Below are 12,797 nucleotides of genomic sequence, written 5' to 3' on the forward strand. Positions count from 1 at the left end.
AAAAGAATGCTTGCTAAGCGCAATTGCAGCTAGTGGCCACAGGAGGTCACTGTTATACAATAAATTGGAAAAGAATGCTTGCTAAGTGCAATTGCAGCTAGTGGCCACAGGAGGCCACTGTTGCACAATTAATTGAGAAATAACGCTCGTAAAGCGCTGAAAAAAGATGTGCAGAGAACCGGAGAGCTGGGAAGGCCGCGTTTATAGCGCCAGCCCCCCAGGGGCAAAAAACAAAACAGAATACCCCTTACCCCCCAAAAGGGGGTCACCTAAAGGCCGCAGGGGCCGTGCCAAGCACCCCCAGTGGCCGTATGGATTTTAAAAGACCAGAATAGGCCCCCACAACAAACAGCCGCCGAGGGCCGAAAATGGAGGCCGCGGCCTGGCTGTTTGAGTTGGCCACGGCACCAGGAGTGCTCCAAGGGCCCAGCAGGCCTCCCCCCCCCCCGGTCTCCCTAGGTCCGAGGACAAAATTTAAGACCGGGGAAGGCCGCAGCGGCAAAAGGCCTAAATTTAGGCCGCGTGGAGGCCGCGGCCCGGGTGCCCGGGCACTCGCAGGGGCCGCCCAGAGCCCCCGAAGGCCGCCCGGTGTCCCGGGAGGCCCAAATGGGCCGAATAAATTCAATTAAATTCAATTAAATATTGGGGAGCACCGGCCAGCTATTAAATTAAATTCAAAAAAGGACCCTGAAGGCGTGCCGCCTCCCCGGAGCCGCTTGAGCCGAGGACGGCTTTAAACGACAACAAGAAAATAAGGTAAGCCTAATTCCCTGCACCCCCCAACCAACCTTGCCCTGTGGGCCTAAATTCACCCACAGCGTGGGTTAGGCAGGGAAGAAATGGTGAAGGGAAAGGGAATAAGGCACAAATATCACCAAGGTCTCCTGCAGTGTTGGCTCTGATCCGATTGATCTGATGCACTCTGCAAAGAGAAAGAGAAACCAGAGTGCACTGATATTTAAAGACTATGGTCCCACCCACCCAATTTGCAACATACAATTTGCCCCAGCAACCCGGTTATCCAATCGCAATGCCAGGCAACAACTATTAACCTGCCTGGCAACTAGAGGCCTGGCCCGGCAGCCCACATCGCAACACGTGCTCTCATTTATTGGAGAACACGCTTTGCCTTGTTAATCATTTGTGCATTTGAATAACGTCTACACCATTTTTTCTGTCCAAAAAGAGACATTTAAGATTGCTTACACCTTTGGTGAAGTGCAAAGGAATACAAGTCAATGAAATGACAGGATTGTTTTTTGAAAAAGAATTGAAATGAGTGGGTCCTGCAACAGAATGTTCCATGAAGAGGGCTTTGGTTAAGGTTTTCCGGCAGCCAGTTAGCCAGGCATGGCCTCATCCAGGAGACTCCACTGCATTTGCTTCCCCCCTGGTTTTCCATTTCACCGCATTAATTAGCATTTTGTGACCACCGAGCAGCCTCAGTTCTCCACACCTTGAGTCAAAGTCGTTTAGGGCTTTAAAGATTAAAAACAGCACTTTAAATTGGGCTCAGAAATGCGGTGGCAACCAAGGGCACAGTAATGGCTGCAAAAGCCCCCACCTCCCCACAAGAAAACTAATGTGGGAACCTCGACTTGGGCCTGGAAATGAACTAGCAACAAGTTCTGGAAGCTTGTCAGCTTGGCTAGTGAAACAATGACCCTGGCTTGCTCTGGTGCATATCTGGAGCGATATACAGAAATCAGCAGGTGTAGGCAAACATTGCCCCCTGTTCATTTTACCACCACACCCCTTTCTTATCAGTGTTACATTCTTCTTCCTTTTTTACAGAGCCATGTTGCATAATTGTTGGTTAACTTTCAAACATTTCCAATTCAATTTTTTTTTTAATTCTCTGGTAAACTCCTATTGGGCAAGTGGCTTGAAGTTCATTTCTTCTTTTTCCCGTGCCCTGCCCCTTTTAAGCTTTGGGCAGCAGCGGCTTGAAGGACAGACTTGGCTCTTCGAGAGGTCGCATGCATAACTCAAGACCGGATTGAACTTGGGTAAGTTGTGTATATTCTGTTGGTGCAACCCAGTCCAGATGAGCAGGATACAATAATTCATTCATTCACATTTGGGGTTCTGGCTCCTCTAAGCAGCTGATTTGCAGCCAGAGGAATCTGAAATGAGATCCTTCACAAATAAAGAAGCACAGCCCTTGAGGAAATGGGGGCTGTCCCCCCATCTCCTTGGTAGGCAGAGGTGAAGGGAATGATGCCGGGCTTCTAACTAAGCATTCTGTTGCTTTCTCTCAATGGCTATTCTCTCAATAAAGCTCATTCTATCAAATGCAAAATGTGCCTACGTTTTGTGCCTACATTCTGCCTATGAAGAGCTCAGAAGCTCTTTACGAGTGAAAGCAGGAAATCAGAGAAACTTGTTCTTTTCAGAGAGAATTAGGCAAATCTTTAATGAACTCCTGCATAACAAAACACCTTTTCCCCCACAAGAACTGGAATATACAAAATTATGAACATAATAGACACTGTCTGTGACCAGATATTCTTTTTTTAAGGTGTTTTTTTTTGGTAAACCACAGCTTGGGTTGGGGGTTGGGGGGGGGGTTCATCAGGAAACTGGCTCATCTTCCTGTTGGGAGTAATGCACAAGGCTTGCAATATGCTACTTAAATCCAATTGGGGGGTGACGGATAGAAAGGCAACCCATTCTTCCCTCTCTTTTGGTAACTACTGGTTGGTAAAGTACATTACTTCCTCTCTGGCCTTCCTTCTTTTCTTCTTTCCTGCTTCATGTTAGTCCAAATATGACTTAGCATGTGCTGGGATAAACCACTGGTCCACCTAGCTCACCATTATGTTCGCTGATGTGGGGAATTTGCCTCCCTATAATGTCCTCAAAATCACATAGTTTTGGACCACTTAAATGTCCCCCCCCCCCACGTCTCTCTCACTCAGAATCGTCATCTTCTTAGCCAGGCAAACATTTGTAGAACTGTAAGCTTCAGATGTTTGGAAATCTAATATTTGATACCAGAGACTGCTGGGTCTGCAATGAAGTTTGATATTTAGTCCCTGGGATTTTATGCAGCTGCAGAACTGATACCAGCTGAATAACTGATATGCAGGATATAAACAATTATACTAATCATAAACATACTCATTATTTTTGTCAGGGTTGAATGCATCCTTGAACTTTGATAACGCCTCTTGCATACTCTGTCCTGCTTTGAGCGGGACACCCCGGTATTACAGAAGCCACCCTGGCTTCTGATTGGCTCCTGGGATGTCCCATTTTGGCTTCTGCGAGAGTGTGGCCCTGAAAGACATATACTTGCAGGAGCACAGACCCGATAAACAGGCACCTTGATTTCCATCTGCAGCATGTTGGAGGGTATTTTCTTGCTTGTCTGGATGCGACATAGAAGGGAGTGTTCATGAACCCATGCAGAAGATATCCTAGTAAAATTTACATTTGCTGCTTGACACACTTTGACCTCTGCCCTGCTTGTGTTTGGCATGTGGCCCTCAAAAGGTAGCCCAGAAAGGAATGTGGCTCTTGGCTTGAAAAAGATTCATTATAACTTGCTGCAGCAGGATGCATTTTGTGTCTGTGTGTGTACTATAAAACATTTGGCAATCACAACAGTCAACCAACAACAGTCAACCAACAACAGTCAATAGTTGAGTCTCTGAGTTTCTGTTGCTGGGGATGGGATGTAGTTGTTTGTCTCAGGTCTTGCCAACACTTCCAATTGTGCCATGCTTAGAAAGCAGAGGTCCGAGTGGTTTTCCACTTGACCCACTCCTGTCTAAGGGAGAGCTCGTTCTTTAGTGATACATCACAATACATGGAAATTAAAGTGTGGCTAAGCCCTCAGTCTCCTTAAAGCCCCGGCTGTGGATTTGAATGAAGGCTGCTCTGTGAACACAGCTGGTGCCAGCGCCTGGTGCAGCTCTTAAGAACCCCAGATTCCCATCATTAGCAGGGTTATCTGAAGATTTGTAAGATGAAATTGCTACCTGTTCAGGTTGAGTAATATAATATTTTAGGTAATGCTGTAACAAGGATAGGAAACGAAGCAAAATGTAAAGATGTAAAGTTTAATTTTGGAAACCATCAGATTGGATGGAGTGAAGTCGTTAGGCTCAGTTGAGCCAAAGAGATAAAAAAAGAGGCTACAATGTTACGTAATGTGATTATATGTAAAGCCAATAAATTCATTTATATACAGTGGTACCTCGGGTTAAGTACGGCACTTAATTAGTTCCGGAGGTCCGTTCTTAACTTGAAACTGTTCTTAACCTGAAGCACCACTTTAGCTAATGGGGCCTCCTGCTGCCACTGCGCCACCTCCACCCAATTTCTGTTCTCACCCTGAAGCAAAATTCTTAACCTGAGGTACTATTTCTGGGTTAGCAGAGTCTGTAACCTGAAGCGTATGTAACCTGAAGCATATGTAACCCGAGGTACCACTGTATATTAAAAAATAAGAATCCCAGACTCCTGGCAGGGTCCAATGACTAATTCCTGCCCTGAGGTCCCCCTTGCTTAAATATATTTTGTCATTTATCCATATGAATAAAGTCAATTGGGGCAGGACCTCCCATTCATGCCAATCATATTTAACTTTGTTTCAATAGAGGCTTCCCACAAATGCTCCATATTCCATCACCACATTTCCTATAAGGAAATGTCCTATATAGGTGTATTTCCTGTAAGGTGTATGAGATAACTTAAGAAATAGGCATCTCTTTAATGTTTTCCCCCTTTCTTCTTCTTCTTTTTCCTCCCAGAAGAGTCTTAGACACCACCATGCTGGTCTCTCGCTGCCTGCTGGTTCGTCTGGCCACCCTTCTCAGCATCCTCCTGGTGCAGTCCTGCGAAGGGCAGTCTTGGGCAGCTTTTCAAAACAAGCACATTGATTATCCCCAGACCCGAGCCTCCAACCCCAGTGCCTACTGCAACCTCATGATGGTGAAGAGGAATCTGAACCCAAGTAGATGCAAACCGAGGAATACTTTCATCAACCATGACAAGGAGTCTGTCCTACAGGTCTGCGGCAATGGTGGGAAGCAATGGCAAGGTAAATTCTATGACAGCAACCAGAACTTCCCCATGATTGACTGCAGCTACACCAATGGTAAACCTCCTAAGGACTGCAAATACAAAGGCACAGAGACCTCCAAACGCGTTCGTGTGACCTGCGAAAACAAGAAGCCCGTTCACCTGGAGAAGGTGCTGTGATAGGCAGAAAACCACACAAGCCACGCTCTGCCCATTGAAGCCAGAAAGCTTCTTTGGCCATTTCTCCCTGCAATGCATCCGAATCATTGGCTTTTCCTGGTTTAATACTCATTTCCCCTTTGCTGGGAGCTGTGGCTCTAAGGGCAATGACGCCAGGCATCTAACTATGCATTCTGTTGCTTTCCCTCAATGGCTATTCTCTCAATAAAGTTCATTCTATCAAAAGCAGAATGTGTGTCTCTGTGCCTATGTTCTGCCTATGAAGAGCTCAGAAGCTCTTTACGAGTGAAAGCAGGAAATCAGAGAAACTTGTTCTTTTCAGAGAGAATTAGGCAAATCTTTAATGAACTCCTGCATAACAAAACAGTTTTTCCCCACAAGAACCGGAATAATCAAAATTATGAACATAATAGACACTGTCTGTGACCAGATTTTTGTTTGTTTGTTTTTGTAAACCACAGCTTGGGTTGGGGGTTGGGGGGGGGTTTCATCAGGAAACTGGCTCATGTTCCTGTTGGGAGTAAATTGAGAAGGTTTGCAATATACTACCTGAACCAATTGGGAGAGATGGATAGAAAGGCAACCCATTCTTTCCCTCTCTTTTGGTAACTGCTGGTTGGTAAAGTACATTACAGTGGTACCTTGGGTTACATATGCTTCAGGTTACATACGCTTCAGGTTACAGACTCTGTTAACCCAGAAATAGTACCTTGGGTTAAGAACTTTGCTTCAGGATGAGAACAGAAATCGTGCTCCGGTGGCGCAGCGGCAGCAGGAGACCCCATTAGCTAAAGTGGTGCTTCAGGTTAAGAACAGTTTCAGGTTAAGAACGGACCTCTGGAAGGAATTAAGTACTTAACCCGAGGTACCATTGTACTTCCTCTCTGGCCTTCCTTCTTTTCTTCTTTCCTGCTTCATGTTAGTCCAAATATGACTTAGCATGTGCTGAGATAAACCATCCGTCCACCTAACTCACCATAATCTTCGCTGATGTGGGAAATTTGCCTCCCCATAAGGTCCTCAAAATCACATAGTTTTGGACCACTTAGAGCTGGCCAGGCCAATACCCAGGACATTTTGTGGAGTGGATTTCCTAAGGACACATGGCAAAGGAAGGAAATCAGTGCAGAAGTTGCAAATTGGGGGCGGGGAGACCTCAGCATCAGGGAGCTAATAATCCCTCTCTTATCTGGCACTTAAAGGTAAAGATAAAGGGACCCCTGACCACTAGGTCCAGTCATGGCCGTCTCTGGGGTTGCGGCGCTAATCTCACTTTATTGGCTGAGGGAGCGGGCGTACAGCTTCCAGGTCATGTGGGCAGCATGACTAAGCCACTTCTGGCAAACCAGAGCAGCGCACGGAAACACCGTTTACCTTCTACTTGCACTTTGACATGCTTTCGAACTGCTAGGTTGGCAGAGCAGGGACTGAGCAACGGGAGCTCACCCCGTCATGGGGATTCGAACTGCCGACCTTCTGATTGGCAAGGCCTAGGCTCTGTGGTTTAACCCACAGCGCCACCCGCGTCCCTATCTGGCACTTGGGAATGTCCAAACCCATGTCTCCTCCCCAGAGTAGGAGAAGATGTGGCACTTATATATTGCCCGCTCAAATATCTTAGTATCTTGTACATTCTGGGCGTTAACTTCTTATTTATGAAGAAAGTCAGCCTCAAAACTGGAGGTGGGTGAACCTCAGGACTGGGAGCCAAATGCAACCCCCCAGGTATCACACACTCAAAATCGTCATCTTCCTAGCCAGGCAAACATTTGTAGAACTGTAAGCTTCTGATGTTTGGAAATGTAATATTTGATGCCAGAGACTGTTGGGTCTGCATGGAGTTTGATATTTGGTCCCTGGGATTTTATGCAGCTGATGAAATGACACTAGCTGAATAACTGATATGCAGGATATAAACAAATATACTAATCATAAACATACTCATTATTTTTGCCAGGGTTGAATGCATCCTTGAACTTTGATAACGCCTCTTGCATACTCTGTCCTGTTTTGAGCAGGACACCCCGGTATTACAGAAGCCATCCTGGCTTTGGATTGGCTCCTGGGATGTCCCATTTTGGCTTCTGCGAGAGTGTGGCTCTGAAAGACATATACTTGCACGAGTACAGCCCTGAAAAACACGCACCTTGATTTCCATCTGCAGCATGTTGGAGGGTATTTTCTTGCTTGTCTGGATGCGACATAGAAGGGAGTGTGCATGGATCCATGCAGAAGATATCCTAGTAAATTTTACATTTGCTGCTCGACACACTTTGACTTCTGGCCCTCTTGCCTTTGGCATGTGGCCCTCAGAAGGTCGCCCAGAAAGGAGTGTGGCTCTTGGCTTGAAAAAGATTCATCATAACTTGCTGCAGGGGGTGTGGGACTATAAAACATTTGGCAATCCCAACAGTCAACCAGCCCCCAGATTTCCTGAAAGGAAGAAGGGGGGGGGGAACCAGTGGGTAATTTAACATAATGGTGGGAGATGGGTGATTATAAAAGTTTATTTAGCAGAGGAAGGGGTGGAAGCAAGATGATGATTCTGATAATCATGCAGTTTAAGGCAGGTTCCTAAGCAACAAAAGGGGAGGGGATGGAGACCAACATTTGAGTTATCTATACAGTTGAGTCTCTGCTGCTGATGACCCCACTGCCATGGGATGGAATGCAGCTGTTTGTCTCAGGTCTCGGCAACACTTCCAATTGTGCCATGCTTGAAAAGCAGCTGTACGAGAAGTTTTCCACTTGACTTGCTCCTTTCTAAAGCTGGAGGCAGCCCCTGTCATTCTTGGGCAGCTGTTAAGAATCCCAGATTTCTGGCAGGGCCCATTGATATTAGTCAATGCCCTGCCCTGAGGTCCCCCTTGCTTAAATATATTTTGTGAGCACCACATTGGCAGCCCCTGAACTTCGACCAGAAGAGAGTCCTATTTTTTTCTGCAGTGAGATATATACTGTCTCCAAAAATGGAGATAAGAATTCTCTGTGTGTCTTTGTGGAGTGGGCAAGGGCAGGCTTTTTCCCCAGGTGGAACTCAACAGAACTCAGTCCTAGATCCTCTCAGATGGTGCTGTTGCCATTATAAGAGAGCAAGGGGGGTGTTCGTGGTGCATTGCTGTCAACTTTTCCCTTTGTTTAACGGAAATTCCCTTATTCCGAATAGGATTCCTTGCAAGAAAAGGGGAAAGTTGACAGCTATGTCGTGGAAGGTTCCAGCACCTCTTTTTCAAGAAAAATAGCCCTGGGAAGGAGAATCACACTTGTAAGATGGAATTTCCATTTAGCTGTCCTGATAAATAGAAATGAAGAGGTAGTATTGCATATCATACCCAGAACAACAAAAATTGGTAGTATAGCCACTCCATCCCTACCTATGAGTTTTACCCAGGTAACTGTGCATACATGTCACACACCAAAATAAGTCAGATACTATTTTGCAAAATGGGTCTGAAGATTTTGTGGATATATGCTTGTTACCTTGATAATGATACTAATTTTAACATATTCAGGTATAAACTGAGTATAAATGGCAAGAGAACGAGGCGATATTTGAAAGGTCAAGCTCCGCAAAGTTCCCAAAGAGGAGAAGCAAGTCCCAGTGACTGATGGCCATCTCAAAGAACCAGGACTTTGTTTTAAGAAACAATATTCCTTGGAAGGAGAAATGCCACGTTGCAGGACCACGTTGTGTCCTATTGCCTAGAAACACTGAGACAAGGCCAGAGATGATTATCTTTAATTTGTGTAGCCGGAGGAGGGGTTCATAATTCAAAAGATATACAATGCACAGTACCAGTCTGCTTGTCACAGACAAGCTGGAATGCAGCTGTTTATATCAGGTCTCGTCCAATCATATTTAACTTTGTTTCCATAGAGGCTTCCCACAAATGCTCCAAATTCTGCCACTACATTTCCTATAAGGTGTATAAGGGTTCTTGTCCCCCTCCCCCACTTAAGAAATAGGCATCTCTTTAACTTTCCCCTTTTTTCTCCCTTTTCCTTTCCCTCCCAGTAGATTCTTAGACCCCACCATGCTGGTCTGTAGCTGCCTGCTGGTTTGTCTGGCCATCTTTAGGGTCCTACTGGTGCAGTCCTGAAATGCTTTTCCAAACAAGCACATTGATCCCACTTAATAATTTCTGCAGACATCAAGGGTCCCCCTGAGCAGGACAAAAATGGGGCCCCCAAACACAGCAAAGCTGACTTGTATAAAAAGGCACACCCATAAGCTCATTAAGGTTGGGGCTAACACAGGAGAATGGGGACCTCAGGCTTAGGGGCTGAATGCAGCCCTCTGAACTTTCCTGAAACCACAATTTTCCGTGGCCTTGCTTGCCACCCCAGATGATTCTGAATGGCTGGAATGTGCCCTTAAGCTCTGATCATGTCTGCTGCTTCTCTGGAAGGAAGATAGGGTGTTTGTATGACTGGATGAATCCCAAACCGGAATTAAGAAGAAATATCAACAACCTTTGATGGCAGAAAGTGAGCAGGAATTAAAGAACATCTTAATGAGGGTGAAAGAGGAGAGCGCAAAATATGGTCTAAGCTCAGCATAAAAAAAACTAAGATCATGGCCACTGGTCCCATCACCTCCTGGCAAACAGAAGGGGAAGAATGGAGGCAGTGAGAGATTTTACTTTCTTGGGCTCCATGACCACTGCAGATGGTGACAGCAGTCACAAAAGTAAAAGACTCCTGCTTCTTGGGAGAAAAGCAATGACAAACCTAGACAGCATCTTAAAAAGCAGAGACATCACCTTGCCAACAAAGGCACGTATAGTTAAAGCTATGGTTTTCCCAGTAGTGATGTATGGAAGTGAGAGCTGGACCATAAAGAAGGCTGATCGCCGAAGAATTGATGCTTTTGAATTATGGTGCTGGAGGAGACTCTTGAGAGTCCCATGGACTGCAAGAAGATCAAACCTATCCATTCTGAAGGAAATCAGGCCTGAGTGCTCACTGGAAGGACAGATCCTGAAGCTGAGGCTCCAATACTTTGGCCACCTCATGAGAAGAGAAGACTCCCTAGAAAAGACCCTGATGTTGGGAAAGATGGAGTGCACAAGGAGAAGGGGACGACAGAGAACGAGATGGTTGGACAGTATTCTCGAAGCTACCAGCATGAGTCAGACCAAACTGCGGGAGGCGGTGGAAGACAGGAGTGCCTGGCGTGCTCTGGTCCATGGGGTCATGAAGAGTCGGACACGACTAAACGACTAAACAACAACAACGAGTGTGTAGAAAATAACCTACAACACAAAGATAAGCTTTTTATTTGTTGCTATGCCTACTGCTGGCAAGGAGCCCCTGGAAGCTTGAACAGAAGGAACGGTGGCCCCGTAGGCTGATACCCCCCCCCCACTCCTGGTCTAAAATGTAAATACCCCCCACTTCCAGTCTTGACTTTCTTGTCTCTGATGCGGCATGCAAAAATAAAAATAAAAATGTCAGTTCATTTGTTTTCATAAATAGAGAAATTGGTTTTAAAAACCTGGTTTTGTGAATGAAATGAACCAAGCACAGCACTTATTTGTGGAAATGCAACTGTTCATATTTGTCTACTGATCAACATTCTTGATGATTCCCCAACCAACACAGAATTCAATCCTTGCTTTCTGCTGCCACCTAGTGACAAAGAAACGTTAGAGGCACCCTGTTCATTTTCTTGCTTTCTACGGCTTCTTCATCTCTGTGCGAGAGCAAGCATTGTTGCCATACCAGGATGGCTTCAGGGAGACATTACCAAACTCTCATCTTGCTTATCTTACTGAGATACCAGAACTTTAAAGTAAAGATTACTTTAAAACTGGAAACTGGAGCTTTCTCCTTCTCCATGCCTCTTTCCCAGCTCAAAATTCATTTTCTTCCACTCACAATCCAAATTTAATCCCACCGCTTTTCTCTGTCTCTCCCCATCCCTACAAAGGACAGTAGTTCGGTGGCAGAGCATATGTCTTCCATGCAGAAGGCTCTGGGTTCAATTCCTGGCATCTCCAGTTAGGACTGGGAAAGACAACACATCAGTGGAAATGTTGCTGTCTGTTGCATTTGTGTTCTTTTGGCTAAAGGCAGAACAGAAAAACACAATGGTCCCCAGTAGGGGTTCCCAAATGGTGGTCCTTGATTGGTGAGCTTCATTCAGGTGGTCTGCAAATGTAGGCACCATTTTTTTTGCAAAGGGTAATAATGGCCCTTTAAAACCTCCCAGCAACAACGACAATAGAAAACCTTCCAAGGCTCTGTTGCTTCAGGTTTATCATTTGGCAGGCTTTACTGACATTGCTGTTATCTACTCCCCAAGAACTATATGCCCAATTTCCAAAGAAATTCACACCTGAAAAACAACTGCAAAGGGTTCTGAGTACAAGCACTTCTTAAAAAATACTTAAAACATGAACATAAGGTTGCTGTGTAGTCATTGGCAGCCCATATAATGGTCTAAATGAGGGCAGAAACCAAGACTACTACAACAATGACGATACAACTACTAATTTTGTTTATACCCTGCCCATCTTGCTGGGTTTCCTGGCACACCTTCCAGGACATTCCTTGGGAACATTATCCAGCACTAAGGGCCCAGGAATAGTATAAAAGCAAGTGACTGGGAGTGCTGGAAATTTGAGGTGGCCAAGCGACCAGCCCAGGCCAGCCCAGTCCAAGCTAAAACCAGGGGTTGTTCACCTCTTAAGGCCTCTTAAAGGGGTTGCTCTTTAGCTGTCTACCCAGCAGTTTCCACCAAGTTCTGACAAAGAACAAGTGTCTAGTAAAACTCCTGCTACTCACCGAAAGAATAGCAAAATTTTTTTCAGGCTAGAGGCAACTGTTGTTGGGAGTTAAATTCCTTTCTGGCTCTGATAACCAGTGGCGACTACAAGCCCCAGAGAGAGCCTCTAAACCGAGGAAGGGAGGGAGAAATGGGTAAGTCTCCTCTACATGAGGAAAAGGAGGAAGGAGGCCGGGCAAGGCAGCAGCTGGTCCTTTTAAAGGTAGCTGGGATGGGCAGCAAACACTCTTGTGGTAGAAATGGCATTGGCTAGCGTAGATGGATAAAGCGAACTCCCTTAATATGCTTTGTAAGGAGAAGAGCCCCCAGCCCTAGCTTGGGTGGACTTGACTGGCCGGTCACCACCTCAAGTTTCTAGCAGTCTCAGTTGCTTGGTTTTGTTGAAAAACGAAATTGCCACCAGATGAACAGCTTCTAAAGCCGTGTTCAAACCCCCAATCATGAGCAAACAGTCAACACTCTTAGTGAAGGGCATATTATCACACACAGCTATCCCAGGAATTCCATGACCCATGAACATAGCTTTAAACTAAGGTTACCAGATGTCCCCGTTTCCCAGGGACAGTCCCCGGATATACAAATCAGTCCCCTGACAAAATCCATCTATTTAGTAGGAAGTTGAAAAGTGTCCCTGGATTCATTGAAAAAAATATATCTGGTAATCTGACTTTAAACTTAACAGTCACAGTTACTGCCATCTTCTAAAGCAGGCTCAATGTTTCTCAACATTGAAAAACATCAACCACAAGAAAAAAAGGGGGAGAGCCATGTTCAAGTGCATCTACACCCAGTGGCG

General features: G+C 45.5%; 1 protein-coding gene and 1 pseudogene across 3 annotated transcripts in view; one reads left to right on the forward strand and one right to left on the reverse strand.

Moving 5' to 3' along the window:
* Positions 1 to 12,797, reverse strand: part of LOC309326512 (C-type lectin BfL-2-like) — a 79,513-nt gene that overhangs the window by 41,472 nt on the left and 25,244 nt on the right. The window lies entirely within an intron of this gene.
* LOC309326523 (ribonuclease pancreatic pseudogene) lies at positions 1,878 to 5,335 on the forward strand (annotated as a pseudogene). 2 transcript variants are annotated; one of them, XR_014161578.1, is made up of 2 exons: positions 1,878 to 2,009; positions 4,761 to 5,335. The product of XR_014161578.1 is annotated as a ribonuclease pancreatic pseudogene (transcript). The 2 variants fall into 2 exon arrangements; XR_014161579.1 differs by having other exon boundaries at positions 1,900 to 2,009; positions 4,764 to 5,335.

The sequence above is a fragment of the Podarcis erhardii genome (genome assembly GCF_964252035.2).
Source record: "Podarcis erhardii genome assembly, chromosome: 13".
Classification (NCBI taxonomy): domain Eukaryota; kingdom Metazoa; phylum Chordata; class Lepidosauria; order Squamata; family Lacertidae; genus Podarcis; species Podarcis erhardii.